Here is a 17291-nt window from a genome sequence, read left to right as displayed (position 1 = left end):
GAGTGAAAACGGCTCGATTTGCCGAAAAAACGGTGAATCGGGAGCATTGAATACTGGCCTTCATTGCAACACCATTTTCAGAAGGGCCTTTACAAAAGCGTCCCCTCAGCTGCCTTTATAATACCAGTACCTTGTAAAAACATAACAGTGCAATTACTTAGTGTTCTGCCACCTGTTTCACAAATCTATCCCAATATGTTTATGGAAGAAATCCTAGTAGAATCCTTTACCTAATATTTAGTCAGATACAAGCAAAACAGTGGGACACATGAAAGAAGACCCGGGAGACCGCCAAATCCACCCGCAATTAAACCATTTTTATCTAGATAATTGCGACGCTGAAATTGAACTCTCAGATCTAACTCTCCTGGGCAGCTGAAAATGAGTAATCGGAGCTCTGTTTTGTCTGATTTCTAAACAAGTGCTCTGGATGGTTTTCCAAGCCCCGAATGCAGGGATATTATACAATATATTCTCATTAATGGTGAATCAAAAAGTTACTTCTTTTATTTTTTACAGGGTTTTTTTTTGCCTAGTGATTCTCACATAAAAGGCTCCTGGTCTGCTTTAGCAGCTTGCGGTAATACCCACATTACAGGTGCAGACTAAACACCCACAAGGGTGTTATAGCGCACTAGTAATTAAAAATTCAACATGTACTCATCGCAAATCGAGACAATACAGAGCTCTCTCCCTTAAGACCATCTGTGGAGGAACAAAAGCGGATAAAGAAATGATGCGCATTGTGACAGCCATCTGTACAATTCATTGCTTTACTTAAAGGGACACTCTCCCCGTTACACCTGTGGTAAGTTCAGCAGCAAGAGATATAAAAACACCATAGTCACAATGGGCCTTATTCTGGTTCATTCCCTCGGACGTGATTTCGGAAGGGGGGCCGATGTTTTCCGTAGGCGCAGCAGCATTTCTGCGCATATGTATACCCTGGGTGCGTGCAAACTCGGCGAGAAGTCTGGTTGCCGAGTGCATGCTCCCAGCCTTGCAAGCGGGGGTGTAGAGGGGCGTGGGGTGCTGGGCTGGGCCAATAGCATATGTGTACGCCCTGCGTCGGCGGCCATGGAAAGATGGGGGAGGTTCCCACTGGCATGCGAATGGATGTTCATGTAAAGCATCTGTTTGCAAGCCTTGCGAAGGAATTCGGTGTTCGAAAGGGTGGTGCGGGCTATCCAATCGCAAGGCGGGGTTGGGGTCATTCGCAAGGGTCCGTGCACGCGTCCGAGCGAATGAACCAGAATAAGGCCCAATAAATTGTGTTATTCTGATATTTTTAAGTGTTATAAAGTCTAAAGAAAAATGGTCATCGCAGACCTTATTCTGGTTCACTCGCAAGGCTGTGTATTCGCCGCCTTGAGAGTCCACCAGACACCGCCTTGCGGATGCTGGGGTGGCCGCCCCCCGTTCGCAAGCCGTGCTTGTTCACCCGGCATGTCCAGGGGGAAACTCTTACATCTTTCTGTAATCGCCGACCATCAAAAGATTTGGTGCACACATATCAAACGTGACTCAAAGGTCTCTCAGATCTGCGTGCACATTCGGGAGGAAATAGGCGAGCAGCTGACATCCGGTGATGTCAGCTGTCCACCCCCGGCACCCACGTCACCGAGCGATTTCCATGGGAGCACCCATGAAATGCTGGGCGTTCCCATAGGCAAGTACCCTCGCCTGCTGGCCCACGCCCCCCTGCAATGTTGGGTGCATTCAAAATGCGCATGTGCATAATATCGATCTCGCATGCGAGCGAACGGACCCGATGGAAATGGCTGCGGAATCCCTATTGTAATCAATGGGATATAGATGGCATATTCGTGACCCTTCACATAATAAAGGAGGACAGCATCTGATAAACTCTCAATACGCAAAGGAGGTCAAAGGGCAGGGGCGTAACTACCATAGGTGCAGGGGGTGCAGCTGCTATGGGGCCCAGAGCTGAAGGGGGCCCATCTTTGCTGTCAAACTAATATGTTTTGCATACATTTATCACCATCAGTTGCTAAACAGGGGGCCCTTACAAACTTTTGCTATGGGGCCTAGGAATATCTAGTTACGCCTCTGGTCAAAGGGCCTGGTTAATTGAAATCTACAGCTCTATTTAAACAGTGCCAGTGTCCCCAGAAGACACACCCACTGACAAAGTCTTGGGCGAAGGATGAGGCAGTGACATCACACATCCAGGAGTCAGTCATGGGTGGACGCGGAGGAGGACGGTGATAGTTGCTGCGCCTTATCCCTCATCATGTATCATGCCGTTATTGTGTTACATTCTTTAAACACAACTCACTGTGAGTTCTTTTATTCTTTGGAAGTAAAATCCTTTTTATTTAACATGCTACACCATTGTGCGCCTCCTTGTTTGTTTCCATCTATCTATATATTTACACTGAAAGTATATATAGGCATGAACACATACACACCACAAACATACAAGAAACTAACATTTGCACTCATGAACTACACTATTAATACTATTTAGTGGGTATTCTTCTGTAAATACAGTATTGCAATAAAATGTTACACTGAATAACCGGTTTAACATGTATTGAGATATGCTGAGCTAACAATCACTGTGTTTTGAATACAGAGCGCAGTTGGAGGGTGATCGTGTGATATTGTATGCGGGAAAGGTTGTTTCATGATATTTTGTTTACACAGTGCGATCATGTCACTGCAGCTATGTACGAGGTGAGGGCACAGTGCAGGTGGTAGGGTTCCAATGCTCTGGCCTAGGCAAAGCTTCACCCTACTACCTCACACACCCCAATACCAATGCCTCCAGTCCCTCACACACACTTGACTTTTGTAAAATAACTCTCACATTGAAACACGTCATCTGCAGATGACATTAGCTAGAGGAGCCAAACCTATATAAAAATCTATGGGGACTGCATTTGTGAATGGAAATAGAGGGACTGCAGCAGATATTTCTGAGGAGGACAACTTGCATGAGGGTGAACAATGGGCCTGATTAACACTTGTTTGCTAGGCTGAATGTGTTTGCAGGTGAACACTGCCTGCCCGAACCCCCCCCCCCCCCCAATGCCGTACGAATCCCCTCATTCGTAGGCAAACTCCCAGCATCAGACCTACAGGAGAGCATAATTGTACTTGCACACTAGACTATGTAGAATATTCCCTGCATTTAATTGAAAATAACATAATTACTATAATTTCAAAGCTGCTATTTTCAGTTCATGTTGAGGGCATGTAGGAGTTTACAATCTAAGTGGTGGATAAGTGGAAAAATACAAATCTAATCAACATTAGCTGCTAACAGGTTATTGATCTGTGTTACAACAGCTCGGAGTTAGTAGCATGCTTGCTGAGAAAACACAGGTGACATAATCTCTAAGGCAAACAAGGATGTCCTCTTCCAAAACATACTTAGAGGCTTGTGGAAATGACTTGTAGCACGCTGACATGCCAGCAACTTGCATTAATGAGAAGATGAGCCAGAATTCATTCTCCATGCCTTTTGGTACCATCTTTCCATGTACAGGTAGTATGGTGCTTTATTGCTGGATTTATTTTATCTACATATACTTGTCCTGGAACGGCTATGGGGCCTGGTTCGGAGACTTACGCAGTGTTGCCGCAGTCGAACAATATATTGCTACTGCACATATGCACGAAAAGCCATGGAAACCCTTACTGAGCAGACATGAACGCTACGGGCTGCCGTGGATAGTGGGGGCTTGAAAAGGCGCTACAGAGCCCCTAACCCTGTAGGCAGGGTTGCTGTACCCTGCCGTGATAGCTACTCAGACGCAGAAGCGTCTCATTGCTGGGGTGTCTGAGACACTCCTGCGTGTCAAACAGATGGAGTGCCTCTCCGCCAAAGAGAGGGGATCATGCTGGCACCGGCGGTGTGAGGGAGGCACTGAGTAGGCTTGCCAGGGACGCCGGGGACAGAGATGCAGTTCCCGGCAACAGTACATAGTTACTTGTGTACTTTCACGGCGGCAGTCTACGCTGATAACGTAGCTTAGGCTACCGCCATGAAACTACACAAGTAAGGCAGCCGTTGAGCTACGCTGATAACATAGCTTAGGCTGCCGCCGTGAAACTACATAAGTAAGGCAGCCGTTGGGCTGTGCTAATAGCGTAGCTTAAAACGTAGCATAAGCTGCCGCCGTGAAACTACACAAGTACCAAAAATATTTGTATGGCTTAATATGCCCCCATTATATCCATGCTGTTTGGGATCCTGTTCTTTCTTCTAATAGTGTTTCCATCATTTTTCTTCCTAGCTTCCATTTTTGTGCAGTGGGCATACCTGCACTCTTATCCAGTCCTCTGGTATTACTCCTGTAGCGAGTGACTGGTTAAATTATTCAGGTACTGGTGATACATATAATGCATACGTATTAGAGATATTTCAAACCCATCTAATAAAGTTCACCTGGACATTGGTAGATGAGGCAACAGTTTTGGTCAAACGTGCTAAGAACTTCACTTATACTGCATCTTAATTGTAAGATTTTATCAATATTATTTGAACTATCAGCATTCTTAATGCTTAGAGTGTACATTAGAGTGTGCATTTTTCTTTCTACTGTAGCTTTTAAAGATATGAAGGCAGAGGCAGGGTTTGGTGTGACGCTATAGAAAATTCTATAAGTGAGTAACATCAGCACAAGAGCAGTTTTATAGGAAGAAGACAGAAGACATGAGACAAGGCAAAGTTGAGAAGGAACTCTAGAAGGGTAAGATAAGAGATTATTTTAATATGAAATTCGAGATGCTGAAGGGGTAATAATGAGGGCTTGGGAGGTCAGACTTCATCAATTGATTTGGATTCCAGAGGACACTGAGTGTCAGTGTATGGATTTTCAAACAGCAACAGATGTGATGAATTTGAGAAAGTGAGATTAGTTTTAGTTAGCATTTATTATGGATTGCATTGGGTGGAGGGGAATGCTAAAAAGCAGAAAGATGCAGTTGCCAACTTGGGAGTTGAAGATGAGAGTGGCACCAAAGTGGACGTGGCAGACAAAAGAGATGGAGATATCAATGAGGAGAGAGAGGGGGGAGATGGAGGGATCCTGGAAGAGGAGAAAATAGGAAACTGATTCTATGGGGGAGATTTACTAAAGGGGCTGAAGTAGGGAGATTTTGACTTAGCGATTATTGCTTTATCAAAGATATATCTTAAAGGCCCCATACATTAGGCCGACTTGTTCTTAGGACAAGTCGGCCTCGACTTCCCCTGAGCTCTGTAGGAGAGCTTAGTAAGATTGATGTGGCATTTTTACATGTGATAAATCAGATGCAATTTATCACATGTAACCCGGGGGAGCTGCAGGCTTGGTAGCGGCAGGAGAGCAGGGTCCGGGGTAGCGGCAGGCGGGAACCGGAGAGCAGAGTCCGAGATAGCAGCGAGAGAGAATAGAAATGTTTTTTTATTCAAAAGACTGGGCAGCCGCTGATTGGCTGAGCTCTCAGCCAATCAGCGGCCACACAGTCTTTTGAATAGGATTTTTTCTACTCTCCTTCCTGCCACTACCCCGGACCCAGCAACTCTTGTCCGCGCCCGCCTCTACCCCAGACCCTGCTCTCTTGCCTCTACTCTGCCTGCAGCTCCCTCGGACCCTGCTCCCGGTCTCCGCCAGTCACACCAGGGCCCCGCTCCCCTGAACCTTGCTCCCTGCCGCACTGACGGCTGCACATAAGATTGATCTTATGTGCAGACCCTCCGACCTCTTGATCTGATCCTTTGAGCACGGGACTGCGCATCAGATCAGATGTCATACACTACGCAATTTGTGCTATTTCACTCGATTACTCGGCCCGATCCTCCAGAATCGCATGAAATCAAGCCCAAATCATGTAGTGTATGGGGACCTTAAGATCCGATGTGTGTTCCTATGGATCTTTTGCTAAATCTTCTGATCTTTCATGCAACACGTAAGATCAGAAGATTTAGCAAAAGATCCGTGGTAGCGCGCATCCGATTGAGGTAATATTCGGCTGATCAGGTCAGAAATCGGCCGATCGGTAAAAATAAATCGTTCTAGCTTGTGGGCACCTTAACGCAGCAGTCCGTTCGTACAGCCTATAGACACTGCAGGTCTAGAAAAAATATTTTTGCCTGCAGTGTCTATTTGGCTGGGCGATGACGATGCTGTGGGGCCGTGCATCGATATCGGCCGCTGTGCTGGTTTAAAAAATACGGGGGAACCCTACTCCTTTTGTCCCCTGTATTTCTGGAACCAGCATCGACTCAAAGAGCCTTGGGCTGGCTATGCTCATAGGGGGGAACCCAGCCATAATTAATATTTCCCCCCCCTATGAGCATAGCCAGCCCAAGGCTCTTTGAGTCGATGCTGGTTACAGAAATACCGGGGACAAAAGGAGTAGGGTTCCCCCGTATTTTTTTAAACCAGCACCCGGCTCCAAAAGCCATCAAGGTAATGCCATAGCCGGGGCACATTTTATATATGGTCCCACCCCTCCAGGGCACCCCCGGTCCAGGATGTACTTCAAAGTTGACCCCAATTAATTTTGCAGTCAGCCTGAATTGCCAGTTTGCACTATAGATGCCTATGTTAAAACGTTAGATTTTATGGTGGGAAATAGATGCCCAAGTTAAATTGATAACATGCACATCTGTGGAGCCACGCACAGCCTATCAGCACCTCAGTGCCCTCTGGTTTTAACTTTTTATTATTTTTAACCCATGGATTGCCTACATAGACCAAAGAGGATGCAATTTACACTGGTTAGTATCAATTTTTATCACAGGTACCGATTTTGATTACTACTGGAGAAGAGGCCTATGGGGATCCTATAGGTAAGCATGCATGTACGCACCTTCTAGCTGGGAAATCTGAACTGTTAAGGGTTCTGTGGACCGAGTTTGAGAACCACTGATCTAATCAATCCTGTTAGAAATTGGAGGATTTTAGCTGAGGAATATAATTGTACTGAAAAGGCTATTAATTGTGGGTATTTGCATCAACAGGTTTTACATTGTCAGAAAATGAAGATTGCAGGTAGGGTGGCCAATCCTGGGATCAGGATCAGCGGGATCCCGGGATTTGGCGCCCAAAACACCGGGATTTCAATCCCGGGATTGGATTTTCCAATCCCGGGATTAGACTGCGCATGCGCGCAGTCTAATGCTGGGCAGCACGACTTCTCCCAGCAGCACTGCGTAGCGTGACTTCTCAGCGTGACGAGATCAGAGGTCACGCTGTGCAGGCACAGGTCGCGCCCGGCAGTATGATGCCACGCCGCCTGCCCACCCAGCCAGCGCGCCAGCCCGCCCACCCAGCCAGCAGATGACTCGTCCCAACACTCAGCAACCGGGCTGCACTGGTATGAAACTGACCGGCAACCCTGCTGCACCCTCAAATGTAAGTAAATGCGGGGCAGCCAGGGTGTCTTTTTATTAGGAAAGCCAATCCTGGGATTGAGCATTTTTCGATCCCGAATCCCGGGATTGAAAAAATGCCCTGGGATTGGCTTCCCTAATTGCAGGATGTTCAATGTTCAAAGATGTGGCAAGTTCATAGGACTAGAGTGGCTAACCTGTGGCTCTCAAGCCACATACGATCTATGAGCATTTAAGTGTGGCACACTGCTGGATGCAGATCCTTGCTCTTCCACAGCTAACATCGATGGCTGTGGAAGGATACCAGCACAGATGAATCATGCCCTTTGTCCTCATTACACACCTCGCAACAGGCCCAAATCTCATGGGACAGTCTAATTTTTTCTGACTGTCCACCCACAGGGAGCACTGTCCCTCAGAGTCGGATGGTAGATTGTAAAATGGTCCCTGAGACCCCAATTTTCATTGTATCCCCACCCTGATGGGTCAAATGCCCCTCCATTTTTAACGCCAGCCAACGCTGAACGCCAACCCGAAGCGTGGCGTTCTCTGACCTTTTCATACCCCCACTATCCACGTCGGCGTGGAGTTGATTTTATATAGTGTGGCAAGCCCAAAGCGTGGCGAGCGCAGCGAGGGGACGCGCATTACTTCACAGGTATTACGCGTCCGCTCGCCACGCTTCGGGCTCGATGGCTAGCTGTGCTCGCCACACTATATAAAATCAACTCCACGCCGACGTGGATAGTGGGAGTATGAAAAGGACGCGTACCACCGCCCCTCGCGGGCTCACTGTGCTCGCCACGCTTCGGGTTGGCGTTCATCGTGGGGTGGCGTTAACAATGGGGGGGCATATGACATACAAATTACCCATCAGGGTGGGTATACAATCAAAAATCAGGTCCATTGGGCCGTTTAACATTGTCCCCTATATAAAATCGGATCCATCACATCGGTCGCATTGTATGCCATTGTAATGGCATACAATGGACCCGATTTTACATAGGAATTTAACATTGAATACAATGCATTCAATGTTAAATCACGTCGGTCGCATCGCATACCTTAAGTTAAGGCATGCGATGGACGTGATTTTTTAATTGTCGGGAAAAAGGCTAAAAATAGCCCTAAAATGGCAATGGTCGCGTCCATCGCACACCTTAACTTAAGGTATGCGATGACCCACGACAGGCGCCGTGCTAGGAAACACGTACCATACAATTTATATAAAGAGACATATTAGCATTATAGCCAATAGTCTTTATGTCTACACATCACACGGATTATGATTATAGAGAAAAAAGACAAGACATACAATAAATGCTTTATAGCAGGTATGGGGAACCTTTGGCACTCCGGCTGTTGTTTAACTACACATCCCAGCATGCCCTTCAACAGTTTTAGCATGGCTGAATAGTAGAGATGTGCGGGTTCGGTTTTACCTATACTTACTCAGATCTCACAGCTATCATTACATGGACAGCTGATCATTTTGTAGATAAGAACCAAGTTAATCTGAAATACACATCTCTACTAAATAAAAATAAAAACAAACTGCAGCAGGGCATGCTGGGATATTCAGTTTAACAGCTGGAGGGCCAAATGTTTCCCACCCCTGCTTTATAGCAAGCCGTAGGAGTCATCAGTCACAGGGCCAGATATGATCGAAGCTTCAAAAAGTAATAAAGTGGAGAGTGATAACCTACCAGCCAATTAGCTCCCAACTGCCAAGCTACAGACTGTGTTTGAAAAATGAAAGGAGCGGATTTTCTAGTGCTTCATTAGCCTCCACTTACCTTTTGAAGCTTAGTACATCCCACCCACAATTTGGAAATGGCTACCGACATGGATGTGTGCAGAAAAGAATTGTGATCTTATACTGATCCAGACTAATGTTCCATGGAGGTAAGTGGTGGGTAGAGTGACATTGGATTTAACAGTCATTGGGAAATTTGAAAGACCCGGTGGCGCAGGAATTTTCCACACAGCTGCTGTGTTTTCTTATTCAATTAGAATACAGAAAATGAGCCACAGTGATTTCTATGGAAATGACCATCTTTTTTCATACACCACCAGAGCAAATCTGCTTTTAACCCCTTCCTGACGCAGCATGTTTTTGCCTTCCTGACAGAGCCCTTTTTTTCAAATCTGACATGTATCACTTAAGTGGGGATAACTTTTTTTTGCTTTTACTTATCCCAGTGATTTTGAGATTGTTTTCTCGTGACACATTGTACTTCAAGTTAGTGGTAAATTTGGGTTGATACAGTGTTTTTTTTTGTGAAAATTACCAAAATGTCGTAAAAAAATGGAAAAATTAGCAATTTTCAAAATGTTAAATTTTCTGCTTGTGAGACAAATAATCATACCACTCTAAATAGTTAATAACTAACATAGACCATATGTCTACTTTATGTTTCCATCATTATTTTAACCTCCTTTTCATTTTTTTGGACACTAGGAGGCTTAAAATATGAATAGCAAATTCTCAAATTTTCAAGAAAATTTCAAACACTGATTTTTTTAGGGACCAGTTCAGTTCTGATGTGACTTTGAGGGACTTGTATGTGAGACACCCCCATAAATGATGCCATTTCAAAAATTGCACCCCTCACAGTATTCAAAATAGCATTTTGGAAGTTTGTTAACCCTTTAGGTGTTTCACAGGAATTAAAACAAAGTGTAGGTGAAATTTCAAAATTTCATTTTTTTTGCAGATTTGCAATTTTAATACATTTTTCTAAGGAACACAGTAGATTTTACTAGAGAAATGTGACTAAAAATTGATTCCCCCAATTCTTTTGTTTTCATAAATATCCTATATGTGGCCCTAGTGTGCACGTTGACCAAACCACAGGCTTCATTATAGAAGGAGCACCTACTTGATTTTGGAGCCTCCTTTTTATGAGATTATTTTTTAGGCACCATGTAGGTTTCAAGGCACCATAAGATGCTAAAAGTTAGGAACCCCCCCACAAGTGACCCCATTTTGCAAACTACACCCTCAGGGAATTCATCTAGGGGTATAGTGTACATTTCAAACCCCCAGGGGTTTCACCAATTGTGGTACAACTGGGCAGTGAAAATGAAAAATTAAATTTTTTACACAAAAATGCAGTTCTGGCTCAAAATTTTTCATTTTCACAAGGAATGAAGGAGACAAAGCACCCCAAAATCTGTGCCCCAATTTCTCCCGAGTACGGCAATGCCTCACATGTGACCAAAAAATACCATTTGGGTGCATGGCAGGACTCAGAAGGGAAGGAGTGATTTTTGGATTTTGCAGCTCAGATTCTGGTGGAATGTTGGTGGGTGCTATGTCGCATTAGCAAGACCCCCGAAGCACCAATACAGTGGAACCCCCCCACAAGTGACCCCATTTTGCAAACTACACCCCTCAGGGAATTCATCTAGGGGTATAGTGTACATTTCAAACCCCCAGGGGTTTCACCAATTGTGGTACAACTGGGCAGTGAAAATGAAAAATTAAATTTTTTACACAAAAATGCAGTTCTGGCTCAAAATTTTTCATTTTCACAAGGAATGAAGGAGACAAAGCACCCCAAAATCTGTGCCCCAATTTCTCCCGAGTACGGCAATGCCTCACATGTGACCAAAAAATACCATTTGGGTGCATGGCAGGACTCAGAAGGGAAGGAGTGATTTTTGGATTTTGAAGCTCAGATTCTGGTGGAATGTTGGTGGGTGCTATGTCGCATTAGCAAGACCCCCGAAGCACCAATACAGTGGAACCCCCCCACAAGTGACCCCATTTTGCAAACTACACCCCTCAGGGAATTCATCTAGGGGTATAGTGTACATTTCAAACCCCCAGGGGTTTCACCAATTGTGGTACAACTGGGCAGTGAAAATGAAAAATTAAATTTTTTACACAAAAATGCAGTTCTGGCTCAAAATTTTTCATTTTCACAAGGAATGAAGGAGACAAAGCACCCCAAAATCTGTGCCCCAATTTCTCCCGAGTACGGCAATGCCTCACATGTGACCAAAAAATACCAGTTGGGTGCATGGCAGGACTCAGAAGGGAAGGAGTGATTTTTGGATTTTGCAGCTCAGATTCTGGTGGAATGTTGGTGGGTGCTATGTCGCATTAGCAAGACCCCCGAAGCACCAATACAGTGGAACCCCCCCACAAGTGACCCCATTTTGCAAACTACACCCCTCAGGGAATTCATCTAGGGGTATAGTGTACATTTCAAACCCCCAGGGGTTTCATCAATTGTGGTACAACTGGGCAGTGAAAATGAAAAATTAAATTTTTTACACAAAAATGCAGTTCTGGCTCAAAATTTTTCATTTTCACAAGGAATGAAGGAGACAAAGCACCCCAAAATCTGTGCCCCAATTTCTCCCGAGTACGGCAATGCCTCATGTGTGACCAAAAAATGGCAGGACTCAGAAGGGAAGGAGTGATATTTGGATTTTGCAGCTCAGATTCTGGTGGAATGTTGGTGGGTGCTATGTCGCATTAGCAAGACCCCCGAAGCACCAATACAGTGGAACCCCCCCACAAGTGACCCCATTTTGCAAACTACACCCCTCAGGGAATTCATCTAGGGGTATAGTGTACATTTCAAACCCCCAGGGGTTTCACCAATTTTGATACAACTGGGCTGTGCAAATGAAAAATTAATTTTTTTTACACAAAAATGCAGTTCTGGCTCAAAATTTTTCATTTTCATAAGGTATGAAGGAGAAAAAGCACCCCAAAATCTGTGCCCCAATTTCTCCCAAATATGGCAATGCCTCATATGTGACCAAAAAATACCAGTTGGGTGCATGGCAGGACTCAGAAGGGAAGGAGTGATTTTTGGATTTTGCAGCACAGATTCTGGTGGAATGAATGGTGGGTGCTATGTGGCATTAGCAAGACCCCCGAAGCACGGTGAAATGATGAACCTAATAATCCATAGATGTGTGGTATATTTTAAAACACTCCTTTATACATAGGCCGGGTTTGTCGGGGCAAGTTTCACAGTGGAAAATAGTATCCTTTCTTATTCCCTTTTTATAGCAAACTTTGCACCTTTTTTGTGTCCTGCCCTTTCTTGCAGTGGAGGAGATTTCGTTAGGAAAATGCTGCCCTGGTACCATACGGGGGCCAGTACTAGAAGTACTGGGGCCCTCTGCCTGCTGGTTCCCAAATATTAGGCCCTTTATGACTTCCTCTTGAAAGTGCATAAATGTCCCCCTCTGGCTGGTAGAACGGAATAGCACGTAAGCGTTATACAGTGCCATCTGGATGATATACACGGCCAGCTTCTTGTACCAGATTTTTGTTTTCCGCAGGGGACTGTACGGCTTCAGTACCTGATCTGAAAGATCCACTCCGCCCATGTACTTATTGTAATCTAGGATACAATTAGGTTTTGAGGTGTGGGTACTGGTACCTCGTACAGGGATGGAGGTGGTACTGTCTCCATGAATTGTCAGTATAAGGACATCCCTCTTGTCCTTATATTTGACCAACAACATATTTTCGGTGGATTGTGCCCTGCTTTCACCCCTTCTCAGTACTTGGGCAATGTGCGTTTTTGGGAGGCCTCTTTGGTTCTTGCGCACAGTACCGCAAGCTGCTGTACCTCTTGAACCAAGGGCCTTAAACAGGGGGATGCTAGTGTAAAAGTTATCCACATAGAGGTGATAACCTTTATCCAGGAAGGGGTGCACTAAATCCCAGACAATTTTTCCACTAACACCTACGAGGGAGGGGGGGCATTCTGGCGGTTCAATTCTTGAATCCTTCCCTTCATATACCCTAAACCTGTGGGTGTACCCTGAGGTGCTTTCACACAGTTTATACATTTTTATGCCATACCTTGCCCTCTTACTGGGAAGGTACTGGCGGAATTTAACCCTTCCTTTAAAATGTATAAGGGACTCGTCGATACAAATAAATTTTTCAGGGATGTACATCTCTGCAAATTTGGCACTGAAATGATCAATGACCGGCCTGACTTTGAATAGCCGGTCAAAGGTGGGATCATCTCTGGGTGGGCACTGTGCATTATCGGTGTAATGTAAAAATTTAAGGATGGTCTCAAAACGAGTCCGAGTCATGGCCATACGGTAAAATGGGGTGCTGTACAGAACATCTGTACTCCAATATTGCCTAATTTCTGGCATTTTTACTATGCCCATATGTAACACCAGACCCCAAAACGTCATCATCTCTACTGCATCTACAGGGGTCCACCTAGCAAATTATGACGTGGGGTTTTGAGCAATAAACTGCTGGGCATATAAATTACTTTGGTCCACCATTAAATTTATAAAATCATCAGAGAAAAATAATTTGAAAAAGTCAATTTCTCTGAGACCTGTTGAATCAAATTGGATTCCTGGGATGGCCAAAAACTCAGGAACCTGGGGCTCAAAATTGTCTGGTGGTGGGGTCCATACGGGATCAATCATTTGGGGGGGGGTCTCAGCTGCTCTACGGGGGCGTCTTTGAGGGGGTCCCTCATCACTAGAGGAGGAAGAGGAGCTTAAGACGAATCCTTCAAATTCCCCGCTTGCATCACTGGCTGTGTCAGAGGCAAGCATGGCATATGCCTCCTCCGCTGAATACATTCTTCTGGATGACTGGGATGACATTTGGGATGACATTTGGGATGCCATTTTTATTTTTGTGTTTCTGTAAGTGTAATGTTTCAACACGTGTATAGTGTAGGGGGGGTACAAACTTTATTTCAACACGGGGGGTATGTAGTGTGTAGTGTGTATGTAGTGCAGAAAAAAAATACATTATACAGGAATTTGATCCCAATAAAAAAAAATAAAAAATTGAAGGGGTTGAAAAAAAAAAAAAAAAGGTCCTGCGCCAAAAATTGAGCACAGATGTTGGTCAGTAACGTCCGTCACTGATCAGCGCTCAGCGGCCACAGGACACCCACAAAAGCAACGTGGGTGTAAAAACAATTTAAAAAAAAATAAACCACAGCACTCTCCAAAAAAAAAACAATTTAAAAAAACTGCAGAAAAAAAATTATATCAACCCTGTGCCTAAAATTCTGTTCAGTGATGTACGTCACTGATCAGCGGCCACAGGACACCCACAAAAGCAACGTGGGTGTAATAAACCACAGCACTCTCCAAAAAAAAAAAAATTTAAAAAAACTGCAGAAAAAAAATTATATCAACCCTGTGCCTAAAATTCTGTTCAGTGATGTACGTCACTGATCAGCGGCCACAGGACACCCACAAAAGCAACATGGGTGTAATAAACCACAGCACTCTCCAAAAAAAAAAAACAATTTAAAAAAACTGCAGAAAAAAAATTATATCAACCCTGTGCCTAAAATTCTGTTCAGTGATGTACGTCACTGATCAGCGGCCACAGGACACCCACAAAAGCAACATGGGTGTAATAAACCACAGCACTCTCCAAAAAAAAAAAACAATTTAAAAAAACTGCAGAAAAAAAATTATATCAACCCTGTGCCTAAAATTCTGTTCAGTGATGTACGTCACTGATCAGCGGCCACAGGACACCCACAAAAGCAACGTGGGTGTAATAAACCACAGCACTCTCCAAAAAAATAAACAATTTAAAAAAACGGCAGAAAAAAAATTATATCAACCCTGTGCCAAAAATGCTGTTCAGTGATGTACGTCACTGATCAGCGGCCACAGGACACCCACAAAAGCAACGTGGGTGTAAAAACAAAACCCCACTGCACTCTCCAAAAAAAACAAAAACTGCAGATCAGTGATGAAGTGATGCAACACTGATTAGCAGTGAGGGGCAGCAGGCACACAACTGTGGGTGCAACCTGACAGGGTATATATAAAAAAAAAAAACCTGGACCCCCAAAAAGTTGCTGATCTAAATTAATTTAAACTGATCAGCACAAAAGGGGGGGCAGCAGGGGGGGCAGCAGTCAGTTGCACAGGCAGCACAACCTTTGGTGCAACTGACAGGTATATATATAAAAAAAAAAAGTTGCTGATCAGCACAGATATACTGATCAGCACAAAAGGGGTGCAGCAGACACAAAATATAGCACTCTCTATCACTCTCTGTCACTATCTGTCACGATCTGTGACTATGACACTGCAGCAGCAGCACACAGGAAGTCACAAGATCCAGGAAGCATCCAGCTGCTGGCAGCACGTTACCAGCGGTGATAAGGTAAGTATCAGGCAAGGATCAGGTCAGTATATTACGACAGATTGGCCGGTGACCGCTCTGCACGCAATTCCAGACCGGAATGGCGTCTGCAGCGCAGTCACCGTTAGTTTAAATGACGCGCCTTGGCTGTGATTGGTCCGTCGGTCCGACGGACCAATCACAGCCTTGGGGGCAGGTGGGGTGAGGTGGGGTGAGGTATGGTCATCACCGGTGACCCCCTCATGCCCCCTCACACCCGACGGTGATTGACACCTGTGTTACCGAGCGTCTGATTCGCCGGTAACACAGGAAAACGCTGCGACTGGCTGTTCACATTGAACAGCCAATCACAGCGATCGCCGACAGGGGGGAGGCATCACCGCCCCCCCTGGGCATGCAGGGACATGTCTGCTGTCAGGGACAGCAGACATGTTTAAACTGTCACCGCGTCTATAGACGCGGGGACAGTTTAAAGTCATGACGTATATATACGTCATGTGTCGGGAAGTACATCCCGGCCATGACGTATATATACGTCAAATGTCGGGAAGGGGTTAAAATAGTTGTGTTTGTGTGGTGCATATGACAATTAATGCGCGTGTCACCCCCACCCGACGCAGCAGCTGATAGAACTACATCTCCCTGGCCGATCCCCAATGGAAGCGGTACATCTGTCAGAACAGACTTAGGTCGACCCCGGAAGGTCGACTGTCCCCAAGGTCGACATGGCTCAAGGTCGACATGGGCCAAGGTCGACATGGTTTTAGGTCGACAGTCATTAGGTTGACATGAGTTTTTCACAGTTTTTTTACCCGAATGTCGACACAGTCGACATGGACACAGTTGGAGTTGAACCGCAGCCCCTCGCATCGCTCGCGATGCTTCGGGCACGGTGCCTCGCTGCGCTCGGCACACTATTTTATTCTCCCACCACGCCCTAGTGGATGGTAGGGCATGAAATACCGCCTGTCGGCACATGTCGGCTCAAAAAACAGTGAAAAAACCATGTCGACCTTGGGGACAGTCGACCTTCCGGGGTCAACCTAACGACTGTCGACCTAAGTCTGGTCTGACAGATGAACGTTTCCCTCCCCAATGGGAAGATGGAGGGGTGACCACTGGGAGCCCCAGACACCATTGGAGAGGTCATTATTACAGGTAAAAACCCTGTGACCCAACCCATTTTTTTTTTTTTTACCTTTAAGCAGTAACTAAGAACTGAAGTGCTACAGAGGAGAATTCAATTGCTGCCAAAGTGGGCGATTTGCCCTTGCCACAATAGAAACCCGACTCGCACTCTTCTCCCAGCTGATTCTCCCCTATGAAGTAGAAAATACACTTGAGTGAGATTCCACTGCTGTAAACTGCGGTGGCGGTTCTGAAAATTCACTGGCAATTGAATTCCCCATATAGTCTAGAAATAAAGCATACAAACAAAAGAAAAACACAAGAAGGCCTGTAACACTGATTGCAAAACATTGACCAGTCTTCTTACAAACCCGTACTTCAAATAAATATATATTTAACAGAGAAACAATGACAGGTGCTCAAAATACAACTAACTTGTGACATCAACACCATTGCTTTGAAAAATAAACTTTCTTTTTCAATGAATACAACTGAAATGACTAAGGTGTCACATGTCCTAGAACTCATCTAGCCATACAGTATGTATGAAGCATACAAACAATTGAATTACACAAATATTTTAAAACAATTTGCACAGTTTAGCAATAATAACAATGTTTCTGAGGTAAATTGTTTTGTGTGTGTTTTTTTCCTCATCACAATGAGTCAAATAATTTA

Source organism: Crinia signifera, chromosome 11, assembly GCF_055691185.1.
Source record: "Crinia signifera chromosome 11, ASM5569118v1, whole genome shotgun sequence".
In the NCBI taxonomy this organism is placed as follows: Eukaryota; Metazoa; Chordata; class Amphibia; order Anura; family Myobatrachidae; genus Crinia; species Crinia signifera.
The sequence above is the reverse complement of the archived record's forward strand: the minus strand, read 5'-3'. Positions refer to the sequence as shown.